The 23,851-nt window shown below is 44.2% G+C and overlaps 21 non-coding genes across 21 annotated transcripts; all 21 read right to left on the bottom strand.

Moving 5' to 3' along the window:
• Positions 1-10,455: 10,455 nt before the first annotated feature.
• On the bottom strand, positions 10,456-10,527 carry trnaa-ugc (transfer RNA alanine (anticodon UGC)). Its single transcript has one exon. It is a non-coding gene; the product is annotated as a tRNA-Ala (tRNA).
• Positions 10,528-10,709: 182 nt separating this feature from the next.
• Positions 10,710-10,781, bottom strand: trnat-cgu (transfer RNA threonine (anticodon CGU)). Its single transcript has one exon. It is a non-coding gene; the product is annotated as a tRNA-Thr (tRNA).
• A 472-nt stretch (positions 10,782-11,253) lies between these two features.
• Positions 11,254-11,325, bottom strand: trnat-ugu (transfer RNA threonine (anticodon UGU)). The gene has a single exon. It is a non-coding gene; the product is annotated as a tRNA-Thr (tRNA).
• A 1,677-nt stretch (positions 11,326-13,002) lies between these two features.
• trnaa-ugc (transfer RNA alanine (anticodon UGC)) lies at positions 13,003-13,074 on the bottom strand. Its single transcript has one exon. It is a non-coding gene; the product is annotated as a tRNA-Ala (tRNA).
• Positions 13,075-14,801: 1,727 nt separating this feature from the next.
• Positions 14,802-14,873, bottom strand: trnaa-ugc (transfer RNA alanine (anticodon UGC)). Its single transcript has one exon. It is a non-coding gene; the product is annotated as a tRNA-Ala (tRNA).
• Positions 14,874-15,302: 429 nt separating this feature from the next.
• trnaa-cgc (transfer RNA alanine (anticodon CGC)) lies at positions 15,303-15,374 on the bottom strand. The gene has a single exon. It is a non-coding gene; the product is annotated as a tRNA-Ala (tRNA).
• A 1,236-nt stretch (positions 15,375-16,610) lies between these two features.
• trnaa-ugc (transfer RNA alanine (anticodon UGC)) lies at positions 16,611-16,682 on the bottom strand. The gene has a single exon. It is a non-coding gene; the product is annotated as a tRNA-Ala (tRNA).
• Positions 16,683-16,804: 122 nt separating this feature from the next.
• trnai-uau (transfer RNA isoleucine (anticodon UAU)) lies at positions 16,805-16,876 on the bottom strand. Its single transcript has one exon. It is a non-coding gene; the product is annotated as a tRNA-Ile (tRNA).
• Positions 16,877-17,110: 234 nt separating this feature from the next.
• Positions 17,111-17,182, bottom strand: trnaa-ugc (transfer RNA alanine (anticodon UGC)). Its single transcript has one exon. It is a non-coding gene; the product is annotated as a tRNA-Ala (tRNA).
• Positions 17,183-17,364: 182 nt separating this feature from the next.
• Positions 17,365-17,436, bottom strand: trnam-cau (transfer RNA methionine (anticodon CAU)). The gene has a single exon. It is a non-coding gene; the product is annotated as a tRNA-Met (tRNA).
• Positions 17,437-18,263: 827 nt separating this feature from the next.
• Positions 18,264-18,335, bottom strand: trnaa-ugc (transfer RNA alanine (anticodon UGC)). The gene has a single exon. It is a non-coding gene; the product is annotated as a tRNA-Ala (tRNA).
• A 182-nt stretch (positions 18,336-18,517) lies between these two features.
• On the bottom strand, positions 18,518-18,589 carry trnam-cau (transfer RNA methionine (anticodon CAU)). Its single transcript has one exon. It is a non-coding gene; the product is annotated as a tRNA-Met (tRNA).
• A 327-nt stretch (positions 18,590-18,916) lies between these two features.
• On the bottom strand, positions 18,917-18,988 carry trnaa-ugc (transfer RNA alanine (anticodon UGC)). Its single transcript has one exon. It is a non-coding gene; the product is annotated as a tRNA-Ala (tRNA).
• Positions 18,989-19,416: 428 nt separating this feature from the next.
• Positions 19,417-19,488, bottom strand: trnaa-cgc (transfer RNA alanine (anticodon CGC)). The gene has a single exon. It is a non-coding gene; the product is annotated as a tRNA-Ala (tRNA).
• Positions 19,489-20,069: 581 nt separating this feature from the next.
• Positions 20,070-20,141, bottom strand: trnaa-ugc (transfer RNA alanine (anticodon UGC)). Its single transcript has one exon. It is a non-coding gene; the product is annotated as a tRNA-Ala (tRNA).
• A 1,081-nt stretch (positions 20,142-21,222) lies between these two features.
• trnaa-ugc (transfer RNA alanine (anticodon UGC)) lies at positions 21,223-21,294 on the bottom strand. The gene has a single exon. It is a non-coding gene; the product is annotated as a tRNA-Ala (tRNA).
• Positions 21,295-21,416: 122 nt separating this feature from the next.
• Positions 21,417-21,488, bottom strand: trnai-uau (transfer RNA isoleucine (anticodon UAU)). The gene has a single exon. It is a non-coding gene; the product is annotated as a tRNA-Ile (tRNA).
• Positions 21,489-21,722: 234 nt separating this feature from the next.
• Positions 21,723-21,794, bottom strand: trnaa-ugc (transfer RNA alanine (anticodon UGC)). The gene has a single exon. It is a non-coding gene; the product is annotated as a tRNA-Ala (tRNA).
• Positions 21,795-22,375: 581 nt separating this feature from the next.
• Positions 22,376-22,447, bottom strand: trnaa-ugc (transfer RNA alanine (anticodon UGC)). The gene has a single exon. It is a non-coding gene; the product is annotated as a tRNA-Ala (tRNA).
• A 428-nt stretch (positions 22,448-22,875) lies between these two features.
• On the bottom strand, positions 22,876-22,947 carry trnaa-ugc (transfer RNA alanine (anticodon UGC)). Its single transcript has one exon. It is a non-coding gene; the product is annotated as a tRNA-Ala (tRNA).
• Positions 22,948-23,528: 581 nt separating this feature from the next.
• On the bottom strand, positions 23,529-23,600 carry trnaa-ugc (transfer RNA alanine (anticodon UGC)). Its single transcript has one exon. It is a non-coding gene; the product is annotated as a tRNA-Ala (tRNA).
• Between the last annotated feature and the right edge of the window lie 251 nt (positions 23,601-23,851).

Genomic DNA, 23,851 nt, shown 5'->3' with positions numbered 1-23,851 from the left:
CCATTTATAAAGGAAATGAACAGACTTTCCAACGGTATAAGATTTATTCCCAAGAAGCATTATTACACCAATCAAATAACCTGCCAATCACACATTAACTTACTTTTTGTGGTGGTTTATATATATCTAAGAACCTTAACTGTAAGTGAAAGTCAACCCAAATATATTTGATTAAGTTATTTGAGAGAATAGAGAATTTCCTGTTTTCTATTAAAAAGTAAAAAATATACATAAAAAAGACTTTTTTTTAACCCTGAACTAAATTCTCATTAAGAATGGACCAATAGAAACACTCCAAAATGACCTGGATTAAAGTCTTATTACATTGGCTTCTAGTGAAAGGTGAGAAGGTGTTTTGTGGGACAGTGATGATACATGTACATGTGGATTCGTGTAAATCCTAAAGGTGGTTTCAAAGCTGGTTTAATTTGAAACAAACTCTGTAAGGCAATTATAATGCAGTAGCGCCCCCGTGTGGACATACTGGCTCAAGATTGTTCATGGGTCCTTTAATTTAATACCAGATCAATTCTGAATATTAATACATGCATTTCTTAAATAGCAATTATTTCAGTTGATTGTTTTATTGATGTGCAAGATGAACAACGATGACCATGTTTATTAGTTGCTTTTTAAATATTTATTTGGTGCAGCATCTGTTATCAACAATGACCCTTTTTTATATTATCATATTTAAATATGAATATGAAACAAAAAAGAAATGTGCTATTATTAATTTTCTCTCTGTCATTACAGAGTTAACTTTGTGTGGTGTGGTGGAGGCCAGTCTGTTCCTGCAGAGTTGATGCACTACTGGACTGACTGGCCTCAGCTAACAGATGGTGGAATACGATGGACGACATCACTGGAAGGTGTTCCCTAATGTGTGAGATCTAAACCTTCCTGTAGTCTGGACCAGTGTCAGCTGCAGTGTTGAGGCACCATCACACCGAATGTACAGAGAGAAAAGGAAAAGATAGAAATGTGGGGTTAGATGGACTGTATCTACACAGAGTTCTCTAATACTGACAATAAACAGATACTGAAATAAAAACCGTGAAGAGTGACCATGTGAGACTGTAAGCTTTGCGAGTGGACGGGGCTAAGCCTTTTGTCATGTAACTTTTTGCAGAGTCTAATAGTGAGTACTATAGTACTATAGTGAGCTCTATAATTCAGGATTAAAAGAGAGGTTGGCTGATATGGAGTTGGATCTTGATGTGCTGAAGGTTCGAGATGCCTGAAATCCTGCAACCCAAAACGGGAAAGACCATCAGCGACAGAATTGCATTGTCCCGGAATATGTTCAGCAGTTAATATGAAATAATGAATAACCGATTGCCAAGTTAAACGCCTCAGCCATAATTTAAGGGCACGAGGATTGTCCTCTATTAATAATCGAGACAACAGCTTCATTGTCCCAAAATAATTGAATCCGTCTCTAGCTTTCACCCCAGAGGACACTAGCCACAACTACGGGATACAACTCGTGAAGCGGCGAGGATACAGACCCAATGGTGAGTTGACTGCTCTCAGGCGGCCATTTCTCAGCAAACCATTGACGAGAAAAAACTTCAATAGGGACTGGAGCCGAGACAGCTTATTGACAGGCAGAGACGCCATCATGAGGCCCGAATCCAACAGGACGCCCAAAAATTCCAGAGAAGTGGAACACACGAAACACTCCCACCAAAACATCCAATGCAGAGCCTTGGGAAAACAGGAAATCAAGCAACAGAAAATCGTCCAAAAGATGCAAAACAAATGTCAGCTTTACAGCAAAACAGAACCGAGAAGAGTACTTAACACCAGCTCAAAAGGTCTTTGAAGGAAGAACTTTGCTGTGTCTTGCGGGACGAAGGCGCTGAGGGCACATAGACTTGGGGAGGGGTTGTTAAAATGATCACACAGAGGAATACCCCTGTAGGAAAGGTACGCCACCTGTCCAGAGAAGTGCTTACAGATTCAGCACCAGGGAGAGCCCCCGGGACAACACCAAGGCAAACCGTGGGGCAAAGGGCAGGCACCTGGCTGTGAGACCCACACATGGAACAAGAAATGGCGGACCAACAGCTCCGTGTCCACAACAGACCGATCCAGATGATTTAAACGAGTTAAACGACGAGTTAAACAGTGCAATTAAAGACGCTGACTTTGCGGAAAACGACGTTTGATACTCATAACCTTGATCTCAACCGGGAGCAAACCACCGCAGCGGCGGGAGGGACAAAAGCCAATGCTGATGATGCTGCATTGGAGTCTCTTGATAGAACTTTCACTAGAGCTTTCATTTCTCTAATACTGACAGATGGTGGAATACAATAGACATCATTACTGGAAGGGTTTCCCTAATGTGTGAGATCATATGGTGAATGGAAATCCCTGCAAATACTCTAATCAGAACATGCTGAAGAAGCGTGGACTAAGTGTTCTGCTGTCTCTCAGTGGTGGTAGCCACCTGAGTCAGCTGCAGTGTTGAGGCTCCATCATACCAACAGACAGAGATAGAAAAGTAAAAGAAAGAAATGTGGGGTTAGATGGACTATATTGGACCTTCTTATCTACACAGAATTCTCTAATACCAAAAATAAACTTACAGAAAGGAATAATAATTTAATAAATTAACAGGAGAGTGTGGTGAAGGCCAGTGAGTCTACCAGAGTCGGATTGAACTGACTGATTGAGGCTCCATAACGCACACACATCATACATAAGAGGGGAAAAATGTGGGGTTAGATTGACTGTATTAGGTCTTCTCATCTAAACAGAGTTCTCTAATACTGACAAAACACAGATACTAAAATTAATCGTTTACTTACAAGAGGGTGTGGTGGAGGCCAGTCAGTCCAGCAGAGTCGATGCACTGCTGGACTGACTGGATTAAGCTAGTCGATGTGGAAATGGACATCACAGCTGCCTGTCCTAGAACTCCAGTATGGAGGCTCCATCAGAGAGAAAAGGGAAAAACAGAAATGTGGGGTTAGACGTACTGTATTTCGCCTTTTCCTCTACAAACAGTTCTTTAATACTGACAATAAACAGATACAGAAATGGACTATTTACTTACAGGAGGATGTGGTGAAGGCCAGTCAGTCTAGCAGAGTCAGATTGAACTGACTGACTGAGGCTCCATAATGCAGACACACATCATACAGAGGAAGGAAACAGAAATGTGGGGTTAGATGGACTGTATTTGATCTTCTCATCTACACAGAGTTCTCTAATACTGACAATAAACAGATACTGAAATTAATCGTTTACTTACAAGAGGGTGTGGTGAAAGCCAGTCAGTCCAGCAGAGTCGATGCACTGCTGGACTGACTGGTTTGAGCTAGTCGATGTGGAATAAAATGGAGATCACAGCTGCCTGTCCCAGAACTCCAGTATGGAGGCTCCATCAGAGAGAAAAGCGAAAAACAGAAATGGGGGGTCAGACATACTGTATTTGGCCTTTTACTCTACAAACAGTTCTTTAATACTGACAATAAACAGAAATAGGACTTTTTACTTACGGGAAGGTGGGGTGGAGGCCAGTTCGTCCAGTAAAGCCGATGCGCTACTGGACTGACTGGCCTCAATTAACAGGTGGTGAAATAAGTGGTGGTCCAAAACCCTTCCTGCAGCCTGGATCAGTGTCAACTGCAGTCCTGAGGCTCCATCACACCGATGTAGAGATAGAAAAGTAAAAGACAGAAATGTGGGGTTAGATGGACTGTATTTAACCTTTTGATCTACACAGAATTCTCTAATACCAAAAATAAACTTACAGAAACTGTTTATTTACTTACGGGAGGGAGTGGTGGAGGCCAGTCAGTCCAGCAGAGTCAGACTGAACTGACTTATTGAGGCTCCATAAAGCAGACACACATCATAAAGAGGAGGGAAACAGAGATATAGGGTTAGATGGGCTGTAATAGATCGCATAATTTAGACACAGTTCTCTTATACTGACAATAAACAGATACTACAATGGATTGTTTACTTACGGGTGGGTGGGGTGGAGGCCAGTCAGTCCAGCAGAGTCAATGCACTACTGGACTTACTGGCCTGAGCTAACAGATGATGGAATCCTGTAATCTTGACCAGAGTCATCTGCAGTGTTGAGGCTCCATCACACCGATGTACAGAGACAAAAAATTAAAAGAAAAAAATGTGGGGTTAGATGGACTGTATTCGACCTTCTCATCTACACAGAGTTCTCTAATGCTGACGATAAACAGATAAAGAAATTAACCGTTTACTTACGGGAGGGTGTTGTGAACGCCATTCATTCATGGACTGACTGATTGAGGCTCCATAACGCAGACGCACGTCATATAGAGAAAGGAAACAGAAAAGTGGGGTCAGAGGGACTGAAATTAACAGTCTACAGACACAGACATCTAATACTGACAAATAAATAGAACAAATATACATGGAAATGAATTAAATAAATGACTCACAGTATTGTTTGGGGGGATGTGCTGGACCCCAGTCAGTCTAGTAGAGTCAGGGCACCTGCAAAGAAACAGAAAAAGAGTGGAGAGGCACTGCAAAAGTTTTAAAACACAAAATGGACAAATTCAACTACAAATAACACTGAATTACAGAAAATTAATAGAAAAGATCCTCACCTTATTTAATAAAAGCACAAACACAACCTATATTACAACATACTAGAGAATTTATTAATTAATAAATATACTTATATTAATTAAACATTAATAATAACCATACAAAAAAATCCTCAGATATTTTAAAATTAATATAGTAAAACTATATTAAATAGGGGGAAGTCTTAGAGTGGGGGTTAAATGAGCTGTAAATGAATTATAAATAATTAACAGAAGTATAATAGAATTAATAGGGAAGGTAGGGAGGGGTTAAAGAAAATAAAAGAAAATGGTGACTTATTCCAAAGCCTCCAGGCTGTCCAGGAGCTGGTTGTTTGACGTGGCTCCCGACCAACTCCCACACGGCTGCGGCCACAGATACAGGGTCCTCGTACACAGACTCCTCCAGAGCAAAGATGGCCCCCAGGAAGCGCATCAGTGCGTTCTGAAAGCAATCAGAAGAAGAGGCTGTTGTCAAAGGAGGCAAACAAAACCCTTAAATCTACACCATGTCTGCTCTGAATGTCTGGAGGAGAAGCTGTGAGGTTCTCTCTTCTGTTTTGTGAAGAATTCTGAGGGTTACCTGGACCAGGAGCTGGTACTGCTAAACCCCGGCACTGCTCTGCTCGCTGGTAGCAGAGAAAGAGGATATCATGGCCATGAGATGATCCAGAAATCCCCCAGCCGTCTGCAACAGTGTGAGAAGTGGTACAGATGTGAGAAAGGCTGCTTAGTTCTGTGTAGGCTCTAATATCTAGAACACAACACACGCAAGAACTGAAAACATCTCTTACCGGACAGATCGGAGGTCTCCCTCCAGCCTGAAGACCAAGGATCACCACCTCATAGACGATGTCTATGAAGTTGAAGTGCTGAATCTGAGAGTAGGAGGAAACACCAGGGTCAGAAGAACCATCCATTTTTGTACGAGGTACAAAGGTTTTCACTCAAGCCTGGTTAATGAAACTCACCCCAATCTGCGCCAGCTCCTCTTCAATTCCTTGATGGCAAGAAGGATCCTGAGCCAACGCAAGCAGTCGGTCGTACGCCAGCAGAAAGACGACCAGATTCTGCAGGAAGAATACAGAGATGGTTAAAATCACATTCATTCATTTTCATCACAGTGTTTTAAGTGTTTCAGGGGTTTTAGATCGTGGTCATGTAGTTACCCTGTCGTTGAGATCGGCCAGGTCACCGAGAACTGCCTTGCCGGCCTCACAGACGTACTCTCTGCGCTTCGCATCGCTCAGAAGAAACTGCAGGAATGAAGAACGGGATGTTAGAGAACAAAGAACTGGAAACACAACTGAAGACCTTGAGATGTGAAAAAGTACTTTCATGGGTTGCCACTTACAGTGAAGGCCAGACGCAGGGCATTCAGCTTCAGGGGGAAGTTCCTGATCCCCTGAATGGTTGAGAAGGCACTGTGGGAAAAAGAGCAAATCTCCCATTTCAGAATCAACACAAACACCTCAATTCTGTTTACAGTGTACAGAACTTAAGCGGCCGTGACACTTACTGCAAAGCGGGCACCTCCCTCGCTGCAGTGCTGCCTCCAGTTGCCTGTAAGACCAAATATTCCACTTTAATTAATGCTGAACAGAATTGGAAACGGTACGACGACGCCTCATAACACTAGTGTGATTAGTTTTACCTCAGGAGCTGGTCCGGGCTGAGGCCAGTCAGAAGAGCTGGACTCCTGCTGAGGCTCTGGCTGGCAGGTGGTGTCCTCAGGCCATGAGTTGGCAAAGGAGGTCCACCCGTCATCGCCGATGACCAGGTCCTGATACGTGTGGAGCACCTGTAAAACAAACAACACACACTCTATACTATCACATCTCACGCTGTGGAGAAGTGTAGCGTGTTGGCTTTCTGAGGTACGTTCTACAAGAACATGCAGATCAGTTCTGACTAGAACGTGCTAAAGTTACCTGAAAGTCTCCAGATGATTTGGGGGTGGAGCGCTTGGTGAAGCGGCCGGACGCTACACGGTGCAGGTGACCTTCGATGCGCTACAAAGACACAGGGCATTACCCTGTGAGTCAAAGGCCATGAGGAAGCTAGACTTAGGAGAACGTGGCTGAGACGTCTTACCTCAGCAAAGGTCACCTGTGCTGCCGATGCGAACCAGATGGGGGCCTGAAAGAGAGAGGTTAGAGGGTTCATATGAATCACGTGAAGAATAATTAATTACATATAAAAAATAATAGAGTAACAGAAACAACTGGAAGTGGAAGAGTTTATCTACCTCCTCAGAATGTAGAAGAAGGTTGAAGAAGTCGTTGGTGAGGATCCACCACGACTGGGTCACGTCCCCCCGCATCAGGAGCACGTGGTGTCGGCGCACACAGATCTTCTGCAGAATAAAAAAACACACGCAAGTAAGACGCAAAGCTCCAGATACGAGTAACTATACCAAAGGAGTCCTTACCTGCTGGTGTGGGTTGAGCCACAGTCTGTAGGAGAAGTGCTAACTCTACCACATAGAAACCATACAGACACGAGTAACCGTACCAAATGAGGGTTCTTCCCCACAGGAGGAAGTGCATACCTGGTTGTCCCGGATGTACCACCGCCGGTAGGAGAACCTAAGGGTCCAGATGGAACTGAGCACATCCTTGGGGCAATGATCCAGGATCAGCTGCTCCAGAAAGCGCCTGGGACACTGCAATGAGACACGGCAGAAAGACTGCAATGATCTGCATCCTATTAAATCATCTCTGCAGTATAAAGTATCTAGAACCTCCCAAATTCCAGTTAAACCAACTGCATCATTTCTCTTACCCGGTACGGAATCACCGATCCAAACGGAGGGCTGAGGGTAAGCTGTCCGTCCTCCGCAGTGATGACCAGATGAATCGCTGGGTCTGAAAAAGAGAAACAGTGAAGACACCCCTCCTATCTTGAATACAGGACAGTGTGAGTCACATCCTCCATCTTGTAAACCTAGCTAACCTAGATAAGTACCCTAGCTAACTTAGCTAGCTAGCTTCAGACAGACCTCTGGAGTTTCGCTGCTTAGCTTCTCCAACACTCAAATACACAAACACAGCTAGTGAGCACATTTTTACATGAGTCTATCTTTCGGCCTTAACGCTTCAAAGAGCTCTAGCTACCTTCTGCTGCGGTCTGGACAGCGGCATCGACGGTCCTCGGTGTCCGCTGTCGATCTCGGGACCTGCGGGCAGAGAAGACATAATAAGCTCCGGCAGTGGCAGCTGCGACCCCAGCTGCGAACAGGAGGGGGCGCAAACGGAGCTCCACCGCCGGGGGGCGAAGAGCGAAGATGCTGCGCATCGTGGAAACAGCTGAAGTCGCTCTTCTAGAAGGAGGTGGAGGGTCCTCGCAGCTGAGCGCTGTGGGGGTCGGTAAACGACTGAGGCTCAACGTTCGTTCTACCGTTCTAGATTGTGACCTGGGTTCCACCTACGTTCTCTTACACTTTAAAGGGAAACATGTTCAGTGTCTCCATGGCGACAGAGAGCGAAAATAACAGGGTTATCTGGAAAGGAGTTCAGGGACTGGTGAGGTTCTCCATTTACACTGAGGACTGAGTTCCCCACCCTCAGGTTCTGCACACAGTACCGCTAAGAACCACTTTTGTCCCCAAGAAGTAGCTAGAAGTACCTCTATATCTGTTCTAGATCTGTTTCTGAGAAGCAAGACAGCTTTTTTTGTGATCAAGAATTTTTATTTCACAAAACAACCAACAACAAGGGTATGGGGGCAACAGACGACTCCAAGCGAAGTCCAGGAGTAGTTCAGTTTTGTAGGATTGCCTTTTTAGCTGCAGTAAATCCAGTAAATGTCAGACCCTCAGTATCGTGCTCTCCCCCGGGGGGTTGCGAGCTGCCTCCCACAGGCCCAAATAAGGACTTCTGTTCTATTTCCGTTCATGTGTGTCGATTCAGAGACTCGGTTCTTGTTCGTTTACGTTCATGTGTGTTTGGTTCAGTTCGTTTGTGTTCACGTGTGTTTCGGTTTTGATTGTTTTTGTTCCTTGTTTAAGTCATGCGTTTCACCTGAGGCTGGCGGTACTTAAGGAGCCTGGACGTCTTAGTCCGAGGCCAAAATTGCATGTTTGGAACCTAGAGGCAGCCCGAGAGGGTCCCGTTACTGCTCACGGTGTGTTAGGACCAGCTTCTGCTCGACTTCCTTGTTCGTAAGCAGGCCATCCGGCCATCCAAGGACTCAGCGAGGCTCGCTCACTCTCAGCCAAGATAGACTCATGACTCTCATTCCAGCTAGGCGACCCACGCTCACGCAGTAGTACCAAGTTTTTTCGGCCTAGCCGTTTTTGGTTCTGCAGCTGGTCTCCTAGCTCTCTTCCCTTCATTTAGAAGTAGTCTCAGCGCCGGTCTAGCGCGTCTTTAGTTCACCCCTGGTTGCCCCAGGCTCTGCCTGCAGGTTTTCGTTAGAGTCCCCCAGTCTTAGGTGTGTTTGTTTTCGCCCTCTGGTTTTTCAAGTTTGTGTCGTGTTCATCTGTAAGCCTTTGTGTTCATCCCTCTGTGTCTGGCCTAACCCGCCATGACAGTAAACAGTAGTTTATTCTGTATGACCTTTAACCCTATATTGGAGTTGTCATTCCGGAGACTCAAACATGGGTCATAATTTCACTCAATTTCCAGTAAATCAGACAACACTGAATTGATCTATTTCCAGAGTTTTCCCAGAACATATGTAAAATGGACCAGCAGCAGTGTTGGTACATATATGACAATGATTGGTAGTTTGGAGCTTCATTTTAAATCTTCTATATGGTGTCAGGTATGCTCTGTGAATGACCTTAAAATCAGTAAGTTGATGTGTTACATTTTTGGAAGGCCTGTTAAGATCAGACCAAGTAGTTCCCCATTCTGGAGTATGATTTAAGGCAGCAAGCTCTCTGTTCCATGATGCAGCAACTGAAAGAGGTTTCATGGTAGCTTCAATCAACTTGCGGTAGATCCTGGATACACATCCTTTGGAGGGCATATATGGTTGGATCCGATCCAGCTATGGGAAAGCACCATGGAAGCCCATAGGTTTTTAACCCTGAAATGCTCTATAAAACATCAAATTCCTTCATTACAGATTGAATGGAGACATCCACGCTGTCTAAACACAGAAGAATGTCATCAGCATAAAGCGAAATAAAGTTGCTGTGATCTTGAATTGTGATAGGAAATATTGAGGATTGTTGAACAGCTTGTGCTAAAGGTTCTAAAGACAGACAAAATCAATGGGGGGAGATTGGACACCCTTGTCTAGTCCCACGCTCTAGCTGAAATGCAGGGGACATTAGATTGTTGGTTAATACTGATGCTGCAGGAGAATGATACAGTGTTCGCAGCACTGAAATAAACGTTGTACCCAAACCCAAAATGTTCAGGGACAGCTCACATATAACTCCACTCAGCCTATCAAAGGCTTTCTCCACGTCCAAAGAGAGAACTGCACAAGAGCTAGGAAATGTAGGTGCAGCGTCCAAAATCTGAAATAATCTCCGGATATTATCAGAGGCAGGACGGCCATTTATGAACCCAGTTTGGTCTTCCCTTATTAAAGCAGGTTCCACAGTTTCCAACAGCAAAGAGAGAACCTTAGCAAATAATTTGACGTCGCTACAAATAAGAGAAACAGGCCTGTAGCTTGAACATTGTAACAGGTCTTTTCCTTTCCAGGAATCCAGTATAAGAGGTCCCACTAAATCCCAAAGTTCCACATACAAATCAGGTGGGGAGCCATCCAGACCCAAAGCAAGACAGCTGTGTGGAGAAACTGCTCACTCAGGTGAAAATCTCCAATGAACAGTTTTTGTTGTGGTTTTGATTCACTTCAGCATGCTTCCAATAATGAGCTTCAGTCTAAAAGACAAGTTCAGTGGAGAGGCTGGGGATTGAACCCAGGACCTCATACATGCAAAGCATGCGCTCTACCACTGAGCTACATCCCCAACTTGCTGTAGGTTGTTGGCAATGTGCCCATGGGACAAGCCAAAGCTTTAAACTTACAGCAAGGGCAGAGTTAAAATCCTGCATAGTCAGCATTTTAACATAGTAAGCTGGAACATCATATATGATGGGGCATGCAAAAGCTACCAGCAAAGTGACATTGGGCAGAATCTTCCAAGAAAGAAGGCACGGACGGGGGTCAAACCCATGATCTTCGGTTTACGAGACCGACGCCTTACCACTTGGCCACCATGCTAGCTCTTCAACTGTGCTAGTCCCATGACTCTATGCCTCAACCGGTCTCCTGACAATTCTTGGCAAACGTTGGTGTGACCTCTGCTTCAGTACAAGAATGTGCATGTACTCCCATCCTGGGCACCGTGCAACACATGTGGCAGAACTTGTCTAGAACTGAATGTCTGGTTTGTGTTTCTCTGAAGTTGCATAGAAATACTCTAATAGGTCAGACAATGAAGAAAAATTCCTGATCCACGTAGTCTGAAGTTGCAAAAAACAGCCCAGCAGGTTATAACATGGAGATGCAGAGGATTGAACCCTGGACCTCATACATGCAAAGCATGCACTCTACCACTGAGCTACATCCCCTCTGCCAATCTTCTGTTTGAGGAACCCAAGAGCATGAGTAAACGTAAGATATTCAGCAAAGATGGGGAGGATTTGATTAACATGTAATATAAGCTCCCATTAAGCTTCTTTTTGCTTGGAAAAGGCACGAACGGGGATCGAACCCGTGATCTTCGGTTTACAAGACCAACGCCTTGCCACTTGGCCATCGCGCCCACAGCCTTGTTTTTGAATTGGCGTGGAAGCACTGAACAAATGTACCTGTAAAAGCAACAGGAGTTAATTACCTGAGCATAACAGTAAACATTCTTCTGATACTGTCTCAGAACATGCAAATCAAGCAAGTTCCTCCAGCTGCAAATACCTTTTTAATGAACATTTTTTATTGTGGATTTGATTCACTTCAGCATGCTTCCAATAATGAGCTTCAGTCTAAAAGACAAATTTTGTGGAGATGCTGGGGATTGAACCCAGAACCTCATACATGCGAAGCATACACTCTACCGCTGAGCTACATCCCAAACTTGCTGTAGGTTGTTGACAATGTGCCCATGGGACAAGCCAAAGCTTTAAACTTACAGCTAGGGCAGATTTAAAATCCTGCATAGTCAGCATTTTAAACATAATAAGCTGGAACATCATATATGATGGGGCATGCTACATCCCAAACTTGCTGTAGGTTGTCGACAATGTGCCCATGGGACAAGCCAAAGCTTTAAACTTACATTGAGGGCAGAGTTAAAATCCTGCTTAGTCAGCATTTTAACATAGTAAGCTGGAACATCATATATGATGGGGCATGCAAAAGCTACCAGCAAAGTGACATTGGGCAGAATCTTCCAAGAAAAAAGGAACGGACAGGGGTCGAACCCATGATCTTCGGTTTACTAGACAGGCGCCTTACCACTTGGCCACCATGCCAGCTCATCAACCGTGCTAGACCCATGACTCTATGCCTCAACCGGTCTCCTGACAATTCTTGGCTGACTCAATGAATAATATTCTTGCTAAATGCTCAGTTTGACCTTTTAGCAAACGTTGGTGTGACCTCTGCTTCAGTACAACAATTTGCATGTACTCCCATCCTGGGCACCGTGCAACACATGCGGCAAAATTTCTCTAGAACTGAATGTCTGGTTTGTGTTTTTCTGAAGTTGCAAAGAAATACTCTAATAGGTCAGACAATGGAGAAAAAATCCTGATCCACGTAGCCTGAAGTTGCAAAAAACAGCCCAGCAGGTTATAACATGGAGATGCAGAGGATTGAACCCTGGATCTCATACATGCAAAGCATGTGCTCTACCACTGAGCTACATCCCCAACTTGCTGTAGGTTGTTGGCAATGTGCCCATGGGAAAAGCCAAAGCTTTAAACTTACAGCTAGGGCAGAGTTAAAATCCTGCATAGTCAGCATTTTAAACATAGTAAGCTGGAACATCATATATGATGGGGCATGCAAAAGCTACCAGCAAAGTGACATTGGGCAGAATCATCCAAGAAAGATGGCATGGACAGGGGTCAAACCCATGATCCTCAGTTTACGAGGCCGACGCCTTACCACTTAGCCGCCATGCCAGCTCATCAAACTAGCTAGTCCCATGACTCCCGGTCTCCTGACAATTCTCTGCTGACTCAATGAATAAAATTCTGGCTAAATGCTCAGTTTGACCTTTTAGCAAACGTTGGTGTGACCTCTGCTTCAGTACAATAATGTGCATGTACTCCCATCCTGGGCACCGTGCAACACATGCGGCAGAATTTGTCTAGAACTGAATGTCTGGTTTGTGTTTTTCTGAAGTTGCAAAGAAATACTCTAATAGGTCAGACAATGGAGAAAAATTCCTGATCCTCGCAGTCTGAAGTTGCAAAAAACAGCCTAGCAGGTTATAACATGGAGATGCAGGGGATTGAACCCTGGACCTCATACATGCAAAGCATGCGCTCTACCACTGAGCTACATCCCCTCTGCCAATCTTCTGTTTGAGGAACCCAAGAGCATGAGTAAAAGTAAGACATTCAGCAAAGATGGGGAGGATTTGATTAACATGTAATAAAAGCTCCCATTAAGCTTCTTTTTGCTTGGAAAAAGGCACGAATTGGGTTCTAACCCATGATTTTCGGTTTACAAGACCAACGCCTTGCCTCTTGGCCATTGCGCCCACAGCCTTGATTTTGAATTGGCGTGGAAGCACTGGACAAATGTACCTGTAAAAGCAACAGGAGTTAATTACCTGAGCATAACAGTAAACATTCTTCTGATACTGTCTCAGAACATGCAAAACAAGCAAGTTCCTCCAGCTGCAAATGCCTTTTTAATGAACAGTTTTTGTTGTGGTTTTGATTCACTTCAGCATGCTTCCAATAATGAGCTTCAGTCAAAAAGACAAATTCAGTGAAGATGCTGGGGATTGAACCCCGAACCTCATACATGCGAAGCATACACTCTACCACTGAGCTACATCCCAAACTTGCTGTAGGTTGTCGACAATGTGCCCATGGGACAAGCCAAAGCTTTAAACTTACATTGAGGGCAGAGTTAAAATCCTGCTTAGTCAGCATTTTAACATAGTAAGCTGGAACATCATATATGATGGGGCATGCAAAAGCTACCAGCAAAGTGACATTGGGCAGAATCTTCCAAGAAAAAAGGCACGGACAGGGGTCGAACCCATGATCTTCGGTTTACTAGACAGGCACCTTACCACTCGGCCACCATGCCAGCTCATCAACCGTGCTAGTCCCATGACTCTATGCCTCAACCGGTCTCCTGACAATTCTTGGCTGACTCAATGAATAAAATTCTTGCTAAATGCTCAGTTTGACCTTTTAGCAAACGTTGGTGTGACCCCTGCTTCAGTACAACAATTTGCATGTACTCCCATCCTGGGCACCGTGCAACACATGCGGCAGAATTTCTCTAGAACTGAATGTCTTGTTTGTGTTTTTCTGAAGTTGCAAAGAAATACTCTAATAGGTCAGACAATGGAGAAAAAAATCCTGATCCACGTAGCCTGAAGTTGCAAAAAACAGCCCAGCAGGTTATAACATGGAGATGCAGAGGATTGAACCCTGGATCTCATATATGCAAAGCATGTGCTCTACCACTGAGCTACATCCCCAACTTGCTGTAGGTTGTTGGCAATGTGCCCATGGGAAAAGCCAAAGCTTTAAACTTACAGCTAGGGCAGAGTTAAAATCCTGCATAGTCAGCATTTTAAACATAGTAAGCTGGAACATCATATATGATGGGGCATGCAAAAGCTACCAGCAAAGTGACATTGGGCAGAATCATCCAAGAAAGATGGCATGGACAGGGGTCAAACCCATGATCCTCAGTTTACGAGGCCGACGCCTTACCACTTGGCCGCCATGCCAGCTCATCAAACTAGCTAGTCCCATGACTCCCGGTCTTCTGACAATTCTTGGCTGACTCAATGAATAAAATTCTTGCTAAATGCTCAGTTTGACCTTTTAGCAAACGTTGGTGTGACCTCTGCTTCAGTACAATAATGTGCATGTACTCCCATCCTGGGCACCGTGCAACACATGCGGCAGAATTTGTCTAGAACTGAATGTCTGGTTTGTGTTTTTCTGAAGTTGCAAAGAAATACTCTAATAGGTCAGACAATGGAGAAAAATTCCTGATCCTCGCAGTCTGAAGTTGCAAAAAACAGCCTAGCAGGTTATAACATGGAAATGCAGGGGATTGAACCCTGGACCTCATACATGCAAAGCATGCGCTCTACCACTGAGCTACATCCCCTCTGCCAATCTTCTGTTTGAGGAACCCAAGAGCATGAGTAAAAGTAAGACATTCAGCAAAGATGGGGAGGATTTGATTAACATGTAATAAAAGCTCCCATTAAGCTTCTTTTTGCTTGGAAAAAGGCACGAACTGGGATCGAACCCATGATTTTCGGTTTACAAAACCGACGCCTTGCCTCTTGGCCATCGCGCCCACAGCCTTGATTTTGAATTGGCGTGGAAGCACTGGACAAATGTACCTGTAAAAGCAACAGGAGTTACTTACCTGAGCATAACAGTAAACATTCTTCTGATACTGTCTCAGAACATGCAAATCAAGCAAGTTCCTCCAGCTGCAAATGCCTTTTTAATGAATATTATTTGTTGTGGCTTTGATTCACTTCAGCATGCTTCCAATAATGAGCTTCAGTCTGAAAGACAAATTCAGTGGAGATGCTGGGGATTGAACCCAGGACCTCATACATGCGAAGCATGCGCTCTACCACTGAGCTACATCCCCAACTTGTTGTAGGTTGTTGGCAAAGTGCCCATGGGACAAGCCAAAGCTTTAAATTTACAGCTAGGGCTGAGTTAAAATCCTGCATAGTCAGCATTTTAAACATAGTAAGCTGGAACATCATATATGATGGGGCATGCAAAAGCTACCAGCAAAGTGACATTGGGCAGAATCATCCAAGAAAGATGGCACGGACAGGGGGCGAACCCATGATCTTCGGTTTACTAGACCGACGCCTTACCACTTGGCCGCCATGCCAGCTCAACAGACTAGCTAGTCCCATGACTCTATGCCTCAACTGGTCACCTAACAATTCTTGGCTGACTCAATGAATAAAATTCTTGCTAAATGCTCAGTTTGACCTTTTAGCAAACGTTGGTGTGACCTCTGCTTCAGTACAAGAATTTGCATGTACTCCCATCCTGGGCACCTTGCAACACATGTGGCAGAACTTGTCTAGAACTAAATGTCTGGTTTGTGTTTTTCTGAAGTTGCAAAGAAATACTCTAATAGGTCGGACAATGGAGAAAAATTCCTGATCCTCGTAGTCTGAAGTTGCAAAAAACAGCCCAGCAGGTTATAACATGGAGATGCAGGGGATTAAACCCTGGACCTCATACATGCAAAGCATGTGCTCTACCACTGAGCTACATCCCCAACTTGCTGTAGGTTGTTGGCAATGTGCCCATGGGAAAAGCCAAAGCTTTAAACTTACAGCTAGGGCAGAGTTAAAATCCTGCATAGTCAGCATTTTAAACATAGTAAGCTGGAACATCATATATGATGGGGCATGCAAAAGCTACCAGCAAAGTGACATTGGGCAGAATCATCCAAGAAAGATGTCATGGACAGGGGTCGAACCCATGATCCTCAGTTTACGAGACCGACGCCTTACCACTTGGCCACCATGTCTGTCAGTCAACCCACCTAGTCCCATGACTCTACGCCTCAACTGGTCACCTAACAATTCTTGGCTGACTCAATGAATAAAATTCTTGCTAAATGCTCAGTTTGAACTTTTAGCAAACGTTGGTGTGACCTCTGCTTCAGTACAAGAATGTGCATGTACTCCCATCCTGGGCACCTTGCAACACATGCGGCAGAATTTGTCTAGAACTAAATGTCTGGTTTGTGTTTCTCTGAAGTTGCAAAGAAAGAATGTAATAGGTCAGACAATGAAGAAAAATTCCTGATCCTCGTAGTCTGAAGTTGCAAAAACCTGCCCAGCAGGTTATAACATGGAGACGCAGGGGATTGAACCCTGGACCTCATACATGCAAAGCATGCGCTCTACCACTGAGCTACATCCCCTTTGCCAATCTTCTGTTTGAGGAACCCAAGAGCATGAGAAAAAATAAGACATTCAGCAAAGATGGGGAGGATTTGATTGACATGTAATAAAAGCTCCCATTAAGCTTCTTTTTGCTTGGAAAAGGCACGAACGGGGATCAAACCTGTGATCTTCAGTTTATAAGACCGACGCCTTGCCACTTGGCCATCGCGCCCACAGCCTTGGTTTTGAATTGGCGTGGAAGCACTGGACAAATGTACCTGTAAAAGCAACAGTAGTTAATTACCTGAGCATAACAGTAAACATTCTTCTGATACTGTCTCAGAACATGCAAATCAAGCAAGTTCCTCCAGCTGCAAATGCCTTTTTAATGAACATTTTTTGTTGTGGTTTTGATTCACTTCAGCATGCTTCCAATAATGAGCTTCAGTCTAAAAGACAAAGTCAGTGGAGATGCTGGGGATTGAGCCCAGGACCTCATACATGCAAAGCATGCGCTCTACCACTGAGCTACATCTCCAACTTGCTGTAGGTTGTTGACAATGTGCCCATGGGACAAGCCAAAGCTTTAAACTTACAGTGAGGGCAGAGTTAAAATCCTGCATAGTCAGCATTTTAACATAGTAAGCTGGAACATCATATATGATGGGGCATGCAAAAGCTACCAGCAAAGTGACATTGGGCAGAATCTTCCAAGAAAAAAGGCACGGACGGGGGTCAAACCCATGGTCTTCGGTTTATGAAACCGACGCCTTACCACTTGGCCACCATGCCAGCTCATCAACTGTGCTAGTCCCATGACTCTATGCCTCAACCGGTCTCCTGACAATTCTTGGCTGACTCAATGAATAAAATTCTTGCTAAATGCTCAGTTTGAACTTTTAGCAAAGGTTGGTGTGACCTCTGCTTCAGTACAAGAATGTGCATGTACTCCCATCCTGGGCACCTTGCAACACATGCGGCAGAATTTGTCTAGAACTAAATGTCTGGTTTGTGTTTCTCTGAAGTTGCAAAGAAATACTCTAATAGGTCAGACAATGAAGAAAAATTCCTGATCCTCGTAGTCTGAAGTTGCAAAAACCTGCCCAGCAGGTTATAACATGGAGTTGCAGGGGATTGAACCCTGGACCTCATACATGCAAAGCATGCGCTCTACCAATGAGCTACATCCCCTTTGCCAATCTTCTGTTTGAGGAACCCAAGAGCATGAGAAAAAATAAGACATTCAGCAAAGATGGGGAGGATTTGATTGACATGTAATAAAAGCTCCCATTAAGCTTCTTTTTGCTTGGAAAAGGCACGAACTGGGATCGAACCTGTGACCTTTGGTTTACAAGACAGACGCCTTGCCACTTGGCCATCGCGCCCACAGCCTTGGTTTTGAATTGGCGTGGAAGCACTGGACAAATGTACCTGTAAAAGCAACAGGAGTTAATTACCTGAGCATAACAGTAAACATTCTTCTGATACTGTCTCAGAACATGCAAAGCAAGCAAGTTCCTCCAGCTGCAAATGCCTTTTTAATGAACATTTTTTGTTGTGGTTTTGATTCACTTCAGCATGCTTCCAATAATGAGCTTCAGTCTAAAAGACAAGTTCAGTGGAGATGCTGGGGATTGAACCCAGGACCTCATACATGCAAAGCATGCGCTCTACCACTGAGCTACATCCCCAATTTGCTGTAGGTTGTTGACAATGTGCCCATGGGACAAGCCAAAGCTTTAAACTTACAGTGAGGGCAGAGTTAAAATCCTGCATAGTCAGCATTTTAACATAGTAAGCTGGAACATCACATATGATGGGGCATGCAAAAGCTACCAGCAAAGTGACATTGGGCAGAATCTTCCACGAAAGAAGGCACGGACGGGGGTCAAACCCATGGTCTTCGGTTTATGAAACCGACGCCTTACCACTTGGCCACCATGCCAGCTCATCAACTGTGCTAGTCCCATGACTCTATGCCTCAACCGGTCTCCTGACAATTCTTGGCTGACTCAATGAATAAAATTCTTGCTAAATGCTCAGTTTGAACTTTTAGCAAACGTTGGTGTGACCTCTGCTTCAGTACAAGAATGTGCATGTACTCCCATCCTGGGCACCTTGCAACACATGCGGCAGAATTTGTCTAGAACTAAATGTCTGGTTTGTGTTTCTCTGAAGTTGCAAAGAAAGAATGTAATAGGTCAGACAATGAAGAAAAATTCCTGAACCTCGTAGTCTGAAGTTGCAAAAACCTGCCCAGCAGGTTATAACATGGAGATGCAGGGGATTGAACCCTGGACCTCATACATGCAAAGCATGCGCTCTACCACTGAGCTACATCCCCTTTGCCAATCTTCTGTTTGAGGAACCCAAGAGCATGAGAAAAAATAAGACATTCAGCAAAAATGGGGAGGATTTGATTGACATGTAATAAAAGCTCCCATTAAGCTTCTTTTTGCTTGGAAAAGGCACGAACGGGGATCTAACCTGTGACCTTTGGTTTACAAGACAGACGCCTTGCCACTTGGCCATCGCGCCCACAGCCTTGGTTTTGAATTGGCGTGGAAGCACTGGACAAATGTACCTGTAAAAGCAACAGGAGTTAATTACCTGAGCATAACAGTAAACATTCTTCTGATACTGTCTCATAACATGCAAATCAAGCAAGTTCCTCCAGCTGCAAATGCCTTTTTAATGAACATTTTTTCTTGTGGTTTTGATTCACTTCAGCATGCTTCGAATAATGAGCTTCAGTCTAAAAGACAAAATCAGTGGAGATGCTGGGGATTGAACCCAGGACCTCATACATGCGAAACATGCGCTCTACCACTGAGCTACATCCCCAACTTGCTGTAGGTTGTTGACAATGTGCCCATGGGACAAGCCAAAGCTTTAAACTTACAGTGAGGGCAGAGTTAAAATCCTGCATAGTCAGCATTTTAACATAGTAAGCTGGAACATCACATATGACGGGGCATGCAAAAGCTACCAGCAAAGTGACATTGGGCAGAATCTTCCAAGAAAGAAGGCACAGACTGGGGTCGAACCCATGATCTTCTGTTTATGCGACCAACTCCTTACCACTTGGCCAACATGCCAGCTCATAAACTGTGCTAGTCCCATGACTATATGCCTCATCCGGTCTCCTGACAATTCTTGGCTGACTCAATGAATAAAATTCTTGCTAAATGCTCAGTTTGAACTTTTAGCAAAGGTTGGTGTGACCTCTGCTTCAGTACAAGAATGTGCATGTACTCCCATCCTGGGCACCTTGCAACACATGCGGCAGAATTTGTCTAGAACTAAATGTCTGGTTTGTGTTTCTCTGAAGTTGCAAAGAAATACTCTAATAGGTCAGACAATGAAGAAAAATTCCTGATCCTCGTAGTCTGAAGTTGCAAAAACCTGCCCAGCAGGTTATAACATGGAGATGCAGGGGATTGAACCCTGGACCTCATACATGCAAAGCATGCGCTCTACCACTGAGCTACATCCCCTCTGCCAATCTTCTGTTTGAGGAACCCAAGAGCATGAGAAAAAATAAGACATTCAGCAAAGATGGGGAGGATTTGATTGACATGTAATAAAAGCTCCCATTAAGCTTCTTTTTGCTTGGAAAAGGCAAGAACGGGGATCGAACCTGTGACCTCTGGTTTACAAGACAGACGCCTTGCCACTTGGCCATCGCACCCACAGCCTTGGTTTTGAATTGGCGTGGAAGCACTGGACAAATGTACCTGTAAAAGCAACAGGAGTTAATTACCTGAGCATAACAGTAAACATTCTTCTGATACTGTCTCATAACATGCAAATCAAGCAAGTTCCTCCAGCTGCAAATGCCTTTTTAATGAACATTTTTTGTTGTGGTTTTGATTCACTTCAGCATGCTTCGAATAATGAGCTTCAGTCTAAAAGACAAAATCAGTGGAGATGCTGGGCATTGAACCCAGGACCTCATACATGCAAAGCATGCGCTCTACCACTGAACCACATCCCCAAATTGATGTGGGTTGTTGACAATGTGCCCATGGGACAAGCCAAAGCTTTAAACTTACAGTGAGGGCAGAATTAAAATCCTGCATAGTCAGCATTTTAACATAGTAAGCTGGAAAATCATATATGATGGGGCATGCAAAAGCTACCAGCAAAGTGACATTGGGCAGAATCTTCCAAGAAAGAAGGCACAGCCTGGGGTCGAACCCATGATCTTCTGTTTACGAGACCAACGCCTTACCACTTGGCCAACATGCCAGCTCATAAACTGTGCTAGTCCCATGACTATATGCCTCATCCGGTCTCCTGACAATTCTTGGCTGACTCAATGAATAAAATTCTTGCTAAATGCTCAGTTTGAACTTTTAGCAAACGTTGGTGTGACCTCTGCTTCAGTACAAGAATGTGCATGTACTCCCATCCTGGGCACCTTGCAACACATGCGGCATAATTTGTCTAGAACTAAATGTCTGGTTTGTGTTTCTCTGAAGTTGCAAAGAAAGAATTTAATAGGTCAGACAATGAAGAAAAATTCCTGATCCTCGTAGTCTGAAGTTGCAAAAACCTGCCCAGCAGGTTATAACATGGAGATGCAGGGGATTGAACCCTGGACCTCATACATGCAAAGCATGCGCTCTACCACTGAGCTACATCCCCTTTGCCTATCTTCTGTTTGAGGAACCCAAGAGCATGAGAAAAAATAAGACATTCAGCAAAGATGGGGAGGATTTGATTGACATGTAATAAAAGCTCCCATTAAGCTTCTTTTTGCTTGGAAAAGGCACGAACGGGGATCAAACCTGTGATCTTCGGTTTATAAGACCGACGCCTTGCCACTTGGCCATCGCGCCCACAGCCTTGGTTTTGAATTGGCGTGGAAGCACTGGACAAATGTACCTGTAAAAGCAACAGTAGTTAATTACCTGAGCATAACAGTAAACATTCTTCTGATACTGTCTCAGAACATGCAAATCAAGCAAGTTCCTCCAGCTGCAAATGCCTTTTTAATGAACAGTTTTTGTTGTGGTTTTGATTCACTTCAGCATGCTTCCAATAATGAGCTTCAGTCTAAAAGACAAATTCAGTGGAGACGCTGGGGATTGAACCCAGGACCTCATACATGCAAAGCATGCGCTCTACCACTGAGCTACATCCCCAACTTGCTGTAGGTTGTTGACAATGTGCCCATGGGACAAGCCAAAGCTTTAAACTTACAGCAAGGGCAGAGTTAAAATCCTGCATAGTCAGCATTTTAACATAGTAAGCTGGAACATCATATATGATGGGGCATGCAAAAGCTACCAGCAAAGTGACATTGGGCAGAATCTTCCAAGAAAGAAGGCACAGACTGTGGTCGAACCCATGATCTTCTGTTTACGAGACCAACGCCTTACCACTTGGCCAACATGCCAGCTCATAAACTGTGCTAGTCCCATGACTATATGCCTCATCCGGTCTCCTGACAATTCTTGGCTGACTCAATGAATAAAATTCTTGCTAAATGCTCAGTTTGAACTTTTAGCAAACGTTGGTGTGACCTCTGCTTCAGTACAAGAATGTGCATGTACTCCCATCCTGGGCACCTTGCAACACATGCGGCATAATTTGTCTAGAACTAAATGTCTGGTTTGTGTTTCTCTGAAGTTGCAAAGAAAGAATTTAATAGGTCAGACAATGAAGAAAAATTCCTGATCCTCGTAGTCTGAAGTTGCAAAAACCTGCCCAGCAGGTTATAACATGGAGATGCAGGGGATTGAACCCTGGACCTCATACATGCAAAGCATGCGCTCTACCACTGAGCTACATCCCCTTTGCCTATCTTCTGTTTGAGGAACCCAAGAGCATGAGAAAAAATAAGACATTCAGCAAAGATGGGGAGGATTTGATTGACATGTAATAAAAGCTCCCATTAAGCTTCTTTTTGCGTGGAAAAGGCACGAACGGGGATCAAACCTGTGACCTTTGGTTTACAAGACAGACGCCTTGCCACTTGGCCATCGCGCCCACAGCTTTGGTTTTGAATTGGCGTGGAAGCACTGGACAAATGTACCTGTAAAAGCAACAGTAGTTAATTACCTGAGCATAACAGTAAACATTCTTCTGATACTGTCTCAGAACATGCAAATCAAGCAAGTTCCTCCAGCTGCAAATGCCTTTTTAATGAACAGTTTTTGTTGTGGTTTTGATTCACTTCAGCATGCTTCCAATAATGAGCTTCAGTCTAAAAGACTAATTCAGTGGAGATGCTGGGGATTGAACCCAGGACCTCATACATGCAAAGCATGCGCTCTACCACTGAACCACATCCCCAAATTGATGTGGGTTGTTGACAATGTGCCCATGGGACAAGCCAAAGCTTTAAACTTACAGTGAGGGCAGAATTAAAATCCTGCATAGTCAGCATTTTAACATAGTAAGCTGGAAAATCATATATGATGGGGCATGCAAAAGCTACCAGCAAAGTGACATTGGGCAGAATCTTCCAAGAAAGAAGGCACAGACTGTGGTCAAACCCATGATCTTCTGTTTACGAGACCAACGCCTTACCACTTGGCCAACATGCCAGCTCATAAACTGTGCTAGTCCCATGACTATATGCCTCATCCGGTCTCCTGACAATTCTTGGCTGACTCAATGAATAAAATTCTTGCTAAATGCTCAGTTTGAACTTTTAGCAAACGTTGGTGTGACCTCTGCTTCAGTACAAGAATGTGCATGTACTCCCATCCTGGGCACCTTGCAACACATGCGGCATAATTTGTCTAGAACTAAATGTCTGGTTTGTGTTTCTCTGAAGTTGCAAAGAAAGAATTTAATAGGTCAGACAATGAAGAAAAATTCCTGATCCTCGTAGTCTGAAGTTGCAAAAACCTGCCCAGCAGGTTATAACATGGAGATGCAGGGGATTGAACCCTGGACCTCATACATGCAAAGCATGCGCTCTACCACTGAGCTACATCCCCTTTGCCAATCTTCTGTTTGAGGAACCCAAGAGCATGAGAAAAAATAAGACATTCAGCAAAGATGGGGAGGATTTGATTGACATGTAATAAAAGCTCCCATTAAGCTTCTTTTTGCGTGGAAAAGGCACGAACGGGGATCAAACCTGTGACCTTTGGTTTACAAAACAGACGCCTTGCCACTTGGCCATCGCACCCACAGCTTTGGTTTTGAATTGGCGTGGAAGCACTGGACAAATGTACCTGTAAAAGCA

The sequence above is a fragment of the Salminus brasiliensis genome, chromosome 6 (assembly GCF_030463535.1).
Source record: "Salminus brasiliensis chromosome 6, fSalBra1.hap2, whole genome shotgun sequence".
NCBI lineage: Eukaryota > Metazoa > Chordata > Actinopteri > Characiformes > Bryconidae > Salminus > Salminus brasiliensis.
This window is presented reverse-complemented; position numbering and strand designations above follow the sequence as displayed.